The sequence below is a fragment of the Colobus angolensis genome, unplaced genomic scaffold, assembly GCF_000951035.1.
Source record: "Colobus angolensis palliatus isolate OR3802 unplaced genomic scaffold, Cang.pa_1.0 Scaffold561, whole genome shotgun sequence".
In the NCBI taxonomy this organism is placed as follows: Eukaryota; Metazoa; Chordata; class Mammalia; order Primates; family Cercopithecidae; genus Colobus; species Colobus angolensis.
In genome coordinates, this window is record NW_012119166.1 from 302,391 (window position 1) to 310,518 (window position 8,128).

Consider the following 8,128-nt stretch of genomic DNA (forward strand, 5'->3'; position numbering starts at 1 on the left):
TCTCAACTCCTGGGCTCAAGAAATCCTCCCACTTCTACCTTCCAAAGTGCTGGGATTACATGTGTGAGCCACCATGCCTGGTCCTTTTGTTTGTGTGTAGGGTGTGTGTGTGTGTGTGTGTGTGTGTGTGAGAGAGAGAGAGAGAGAGAGAGACAGAGTCTCACGGTCGCCCAGGCTGGAGTAGAGTGGCGTAATCTCAGCTCACTGAAACCTCTGCCTCCCGGGTTCAAGCAATTCTTGTGCCTCAGCCTCCCAAGTAGCTGGGATTACAGGTACCTGCCACCACATCCAGCTAATTTTTGTATTTTTAGTACAGACAGGGTTTCGCCATGTTGGCCAGGTTGATCTTGAACTCCTGACCTCAGATGATCTGCCTGCCTTGGCCTCCCAAAGTGCTGGGATTATAGGTGTGACCACTGTGCCCAGCCTTTTATTTTATTTTTAATTGAGACTGCTGCCTTTCAAAGGGGGTGCCATCTGAGCTATGCTGAGTTATCCCTTGTCACATTCCCCCCTCCCTTCCTCTTCATTCAAGGAGTTCTGATGAGGCTGCCTTCTTCATTGGTAACCAGCAGTGGAGCCTTTGACTAGGTATGAGCCAGTCGGACATCAGCCTTGCCCTGACCTCAGTGATCTGGGCGGGACTCAGGCTGGGGCTGTGATGCAGTGAGAGCCAGTGAGTCTTGACGAGACATTTCCTGAGGCCTCTGAAGTTCTCTGTTCTCTGCTGGTTTTGGATGGCAGGGAGTTCAACAAGGATCTACTGTAGCCCTTTCACTACATGAGGGGAGGCTGCCTGAGGGAAAGCTGACAAACAGAGAAAACAGAGCAAAGAGGGGACCTGGGCTGCAGACCAGGAGCCATAGCAGCGACTGGGGCATCACCAAGAAAGAGCACATAGTGTTGGGCTTATGTCACACAATAAAAATGGGCCCTGGGGCTGGGAAGGGTAATGTTGCCATCACCTCATTTGAACGCTGAATTCAGCCACTCCTGAAGTGTCAAATACCTCCACACTCCATGAGCCAACGTATATCTTTTTAAAAGGCAATATAAGTAGGGTTTTCTGCCACTTGAATCATAATGCATCCTAATCAAAACAATCTCAATAAGCCTAGCAAAACCCAAGCCAGAAAACCCATTAGTTACCAGTGCTGGGATGGAACAGTAAGTCTGCCAGTCAAAAATGAAACCGTGAATCAAAGTCCTCGCCTTGCTAAACAACAGAGAAAGAGCCATAGGAACATGTTTCTAAAATCCTCAACCATTCTCAAGCTTTACATTTTTGTACAAACCGAGAATGGCAATAGCACAAATAATCCCTCATAACTGCATTAAAGGATTCACTTTCATGATTGTATTTCACCCTAGTTAATGGTAAAATGACTTTGTCCCGTATTTCACCCTAGTTAATGGTAAAATGACTTTGTCCCATCCTCAGCAGACTCCGGTCCATGGTCCTCAGGCCTACTGAGATGGCATTTAAAGTCAGCCAGGCATCCAAAGGGAACCCAGAGACAAGGGGACTTTAGCCTCATCTATGTGTTCATCTCTTATGAAGGAAGGTCATATAATTGAAAGTTATCATTAAAAAGTTGAAGTTAGGGGATGGGCATGGTGGCTCACACTTGTAAATCCCAGCACTTTTGGGAGACCGAGATGGGAGGATCACTTGAGCTCCAGAGTTCAAGACCAGAGGCTTGGCAACATAATGAGACCCCGTCTCTACAAAAAATAAAAAATAAAATTATCTGGGTGTGGTGGCATGTGCCTGTAATCCCAGCTACTCAGGAGGCTGAGGCAGGAGGATCGCTTGAACCCAGAGGTCAAGGCTGAAGTGAGCTCTGATCACACCACTGCACTCTAGCCTGAACAACACAATGAGACCCTGTCTCAAAATTAAAAATAAAAATAGGCCAGGCATGGTGGTTCACGCCTGTAATCCCAGCACTTGGGGAGGCTGAGGCAGGCAGATCATCTGAGGTTGGCAGTTCGAGACCAGCCTGACTGACATGGAGAAACTCCATCTCTACTAAAAACAAAAAAAATTAGCCAGGCATGATGACACATGCCTGTAATCCCAGTTACTCGAGAGGTTGAGGTAGGAGAATCACTTGAACCCAGGAGGCAGAGGTTGTGGTGAGCCAAGATCGTGCCATTGCACTCCAGCCTGGGCAACAAGAGCTAAACTCCATCTCAAAAATAAATAAATAAATAAATAAAACAAATAAAAATAAAAAGTTGGAGTTAAAGAAAAGTCATATAATTACACTATCTTAGATTAATGTTTTTATACTTTTTTTTAAAAGTAGTGGAACCCTCAAATAAAACCTGATATGAAACACTGTAATAAACATATGTTATGTTTTGCCGCCTTTGGGTGTAGAATCTAAGATAGCTTGCTTCATGGGAACCACATCCTATTCACATCTGAGTATGGTTTCAGCATGTGGTCCTGGCCTGGCCATGGGGGCAAATGTAATAATTTGCTTCCTGAGCTCTCATGGTACTTTTTCCCTTCATAATTCTGGAAAGACACAGCAGTGGTATAGTTTTTTGATCTCCTAGAATCCGCCTTGCAAGGAAAAAAAAAAAAGGCAGAGCAACCAGATGGTAAAACCAAAAAACCTATGAAGAGCATCTTCAACAAAACCAGATTATTAGGTATCCCCATGAACTGTAAAATGAAAGAGCATGATGACAACCATTTCCACCGCTATAAGATCTATATGATATTCACATTTATACAGAAGAATGCAGAGGGAAGAGATAGGGCACCTGAGGGGCCAGCAAACAGGTCTTTGCAGGAGGGCAGAGTGAGCCAAACTGAGAAAAGCAGCTAAAGTGGGAAGTGTTCTGCATGCTTTAGTATGGGTGAGTACAAGCAGACTCTGATAAGACTGGAGGGGCTGGAGCAATTGCGGCAACATCAACTTTTAAAGCAATTGTCTTTGTCCTTTTGTGTTGCTATGAAGGAAGACCTGAGGCTGAGTAATTTATTAAGAAAAGAGGTTTATTTGGCTGACAGCTCTGCAGACTGTATAAGAAGCATGACGCCAGCATCTGTTTCTGGTGAGGCCTTAGGAAGCTTCCTCTTATGACTGAAGGGGAAGGGCAGCCAGTATGGGCAGAGATCACATGGCAAGAGAGAGAAGCAAGAAGAGAGAGGAGGAGGCACCAGGCTCTTTTTAACAACCTACTTTCTTGGGAACTAGTAGAGTAAGAACTTACTCATTGCCACAAAGAGGGCACCAAGCCATTCATGAGGGATCCACCCCCTTAACCCAAACGCATTCTGTTAGGCCCTGCTGCCAACACTGAGGATCAGATTTCTTTTTTCTTTTTCTTTTTTTCTTTTCCAAGACGGAGTCTCGCTCTTTTGCCCAGGCAGGAGTACATGGCACAATCTTGGCTCAAGTGATTCTCCTCCCTCAGCCTACTGAGTAGGTGGGATTACAAGTGTAAGCCACCATGCTCAGCTAACTTTTGTGATTTTAGTAGAGACAGGGTTTCACCATGTTGGCCAGGCTGGTCTCGAACTCCTGGCCTCAAGTGATCCACCTACCTTGACCTCCTGAAGTGTTAAGATTACAGGCGTGAGCTACTGCCCGGCTGGGGATCAAATTCAGCATGAGGTTTGGAGGGTTAAATATTCAAGCTATAGCACTAATCAGCCAAACTCCCTTCCACAAAACAGATAAACAGTATAAACTAGTATTTCAAAACTAGCTAAAAGACATTTTGAAAGATACAAAGAACAACATACATACGTAAATCAGAACTAGAAAAATATAGCAATTAGGTGATAAAACTCCGGGAAAAAATAGTAATAAATAAAAAATTTATTTCAGAAATGAAACTAAACCAGAAGGAAAACAAAAGTAAATAAATAAGCTGGGCATAGTGGCTCACACCTGTAATCCCAGCACTTTGGGAGGCTGAGGCAGGAAGATTGCTTGAGCTCAGGAATTTGAGCAACATAGTGAGACCCCATCTCTACCAAACATTAAAAAAAATTAGCCCGACATGATGGTGGGTGCCAGTAATCCCAGCTACTCCGGTGGCTGAGGTGGGAGGATCACTTAAGCACAGACTTCAGTGAGCTGTGATTGTGCCACTGTACTACAGCTTGTCTCAAAAAAAAAAAAAAGTAAATAAATGCTACAAATATTGCCTGATAATAGAAGGTGAAAAAAAATTGAAAATAAGGAAAAAAGAAACAAAAAGCATGTGCAAAAAAGTGACAAACATTGAAGTCATGCAAATAAGATCTCTGAAAATAATTTAAAATCTAAGCTGTTGGAACTCTAAATTATTTTGAGCCTTAGAGGAAGGTTACCTGACAGGCAGCTGTAACTTAGGCAGCTGTAACCCTTGGTTTCTGATTATAGATTAGTCTTCTTACTTACCTACATTGTTTTGTAAAATGTTGCAAATGACTACAGGGCATCAGGAAAGACCGCACTGTCGATCTTCATTATAGATTGACTTCCCTCTTACCTTTCTCACACAAAGACTTTTTGGCCATCACATTGTCATAAAATGGAATGCTAAATACCTTAAATTGGAAAGGAGGGTCAGGAGGTGGCTCATACCTGTAATTTCAGCACCTTGGGAAGCCTAGGTGAGAGGACTGTTTGAGGCCAGGAGTTTGAGACCAGCCTGCGCAACATAGTGAGATCCTATTTCTTCTTGTTATTTTTTTAAAAATTAACCGGATATGGGGACAAGCACATGTAGTCCCAGCTACTCAGGAAGCTGAGGTGGGAGGATCCCTTGAACCTGGGAGGTGAAGGCTGCAATGAGTCATGTTTGCACCATCTTACTCCACTCTGGATGACAGAGGAACACGCTGTCTCAAAAATAAATAAATATGTAGGAAGGGAAATGAGAACCAGTTGTAAAGAAAAGAAACCAAGCCATATAGAAAAGGAAAGAAGCTGTAACTAAATGGTTGTAACTCATGAACCAGCCTCAGATAGAAAATGATCCTACTTGTTTGTTTTTTACCTACTTAAAGCAAGAACTTAACTTTCAACTTCAGAACACTGACCCCATTTCCCTACACTCTGTGTCTCCCAGCTAGTCATTCCCAACATTTCGCTTTAATAAACTCTTTAAAACTGGCTTGGCCGGGCGCGGTGGCTCAAGCCTGTAATCCCAGCACTTTGGGAGGCCGAGACGGGTGGATCATGAGGTCAGGAGATCGAGACCATCCTGAGCTACACGGTGAAACCCCGTCTCTACTAAAAAATACAAAAAAAGACTAGCCGGGCGAGATGGCGGGCGCCTGTAGTCCCAGCTACTCGGGAGGCTGAGGCAGGAGAATGGCATAAACCCGGGAGGCAGAGCTTGCAGTGAGCCGAGATCGCGCCACTGCACTCCAGCCTGGGTGACAGAGCTAGACTCCGTCTCCAAAAAAAAAAACAAACCTGGATTCTGATCCTTTAGATTATTTCAGGTTGGCAGTTCCAACATATTGTAAATCGAAGTAACTGCAAAAGAAAACCAGATTAAGGGAACAACATGGCAAATACCAAAAACTATAATTGTTCTTGTTTGTTTCTTTTTTTGTTTTTTTTGAGACACAGTCTCACTGTGTTGCCCAGGCTGGAGTGCAGTGGTGCAATCTTGGCTCATTGCAACCTCCGCCTCCCAGGTTCAAGCGATTTTCCTGCCTCAGCCTCCCAAGTAGCTGGGATTACAGGTGTGTCCCACCACACTCAGCTAATTTTTGTATTTTTAGTAGAGATGGGTTTCACCATGTTGGCCATGCTGGTCTCAAATTCCTGATTTCAGTGATCCCCCAGCCTCAGCCTCCCAAAGTACTAGTATTACAGGCATGAACCACCATGCCCAGCTCAAAATCTATAATTCAAGAAAACTTTCTTAAAGATTTGAAACTACATATTGGCTGGGCATGGTGGCTCATGCCTGTAATCCCAGTAGTTTGGGAAGCCAAGGCGGGTAGATCACTTGAGTTCAGGAGTTGGAGACCAGCCTGGGCAACATGGTGAAAACCCATCTCTACAAAAAATACAAAAATTAGGTGAGCATTGGGGCACACACCTGTAGTCCCAGCTATTTAGGAGGCTGAGACATAAGGATTGCTTGAGCTTGGGAGGTCGAGGCTACAGTGAGCTCATTGCACCATTGCCTCCAGCCTAGGTGACAGAGTAAGACCCTGTCTCCAAAAAAAGGAAAATGTGAGCCAAGATTTTGTGTCTGAGTATAAGGGACACAAAAACAACCTCTCAATGTGCAAAAACTCGGGCATCTTGCTTATAATCATGGTCACTTTGAGCAGGGGATGGTTGTAATTGGGATACGGTATGTGGATAGTTTCAGAGGTAGCTGGCAGGTCTATCTCTAGTCCTCAGTTGTAGCTGTAAGGGTGTTCATTTATAATAATTTACCATATGTATGTTTGTTTTTTTTTATATCTGTGTTATGTTTTATAAGAAAAAGTTTTAAAAATAATGATGAAATAAAATATATAATAATTACATTAGGGAAACTTGAATATGGACTGGGGTAGTATTATGGAACTACTGTTAAATGTGTACATATAATATAATGGTATTATAGTTATGGAATAGAATGTTCTTATTTTTGGAGATACATATTGAAGAATTTCTATCATTTACTTTAAGGGCTGGGCATGGTGATGCATGCCTATAATCCCAGCTACTCAGGATGCTGAGGCTAGAGGATAGTTGGAGCTCAGAAGGTTGAGGCTGCAGTGACCCTTGATTGCATCACTGCACTCCAGTCTGGGCAACAGAGTGAGACTCTGCCTCAAACAAACAAACAAACAAGCTTGGAGTGTTACCAGCAAGATGGTGGACTAGAAAGTTGCAGGTCCTTGTTTCCACTATGGAAACATTAGATCAACAACTAGAAACTGGCTAAAATAACTTAATAGGGACAGTGGAAATCAATAAAAAGACCAGCAACCAAGTGAATACACATCTAAGGAAAAGCCACATTAAAAATGGAAAGAGCCTGGCATGATGGCTCATGTCTGTAATCTCAGCACTTTGGGAAGCCGAGGTGGGTGGCTGACTAGAGTCTATAAGTTTGAGACCAGCCTGGCCAATATGGTGAAACCCCATCTCTAGTATAAATACAAAAACTAGCCAGGAATGGTGGCGTGTGCCTGTAGTCCCAGTTACTCGGGAGACTGAGGCAGGAGAATCCTCAAGCCTGGGAGGTGGAGGTTGCAGTGAGCTGAGATCATGCCACCATGCTCCAGCCTGGACAACACAGCTAGACTCTGTCTCAAAAAAAAAGGAGGGAAGTTTCATGGCAGTTTTGCTTCCTGTGTTAGTTTGTTCACACATTGCTAATAGAGACGTACCCAAGACTAGGTAATTTATAAAGAAAAGAGATTTAATAGACTCATAGTTCAGCATGGCTGGGGAAGCCTCAGGAAATTTACAATCATGGCAGAAGGGGAAACTTACACATCCTTCTTCACATAGCAGCAGCAAGGAGAAGTGTAGAGCAAAGGTGGCGGAAAGCCCCCTGTAAAACCATCAGATCTCGGCCGGGCACAATGGCTCACGCCTGTAATCCCAGCACTTTGGGAGGCCAAGGCAGGTGAATCACAAGGTCAGGAGTTCAAGACCATTCTGGCCAACATGGTGAAACACCATCTCTACTAAAAATACAAAAAATTAGCTGGGTGTAGTGACGGCCACCTGTAATCCCAGCTACTCAGGAGGCTGAGGCAGGAGAATCACTTGAACCCGGGAGGCAGAGGTTGCAGTGAGCCAAGATTGCGCCACTACACTCCGGTCCAGGCAACAGACTGAGACTCCATCTCAAAATAATAGACAAGTAAATAAATACATACATACATAAATCCATTAGATCTTGTAATAACTCACTATCATGAGAACAGCATGGAGGTAACCGCTCCCATGATTCAATTACCTCCCACTGAGTTCCTCCTATGACACATGGGGATTATGGGAACTGTAGTTCAAGATGAGATGTGTGTGGGGACAAAGTCAAACCATATCATTCTGCCCCTGGCCCCTCCCAAATTTCATGTCCTCACATTTCAAAATGCAATCATGCCTTCCCAACAGTCCCCCAAAGTCTTGACCCATTCCAGAATTAA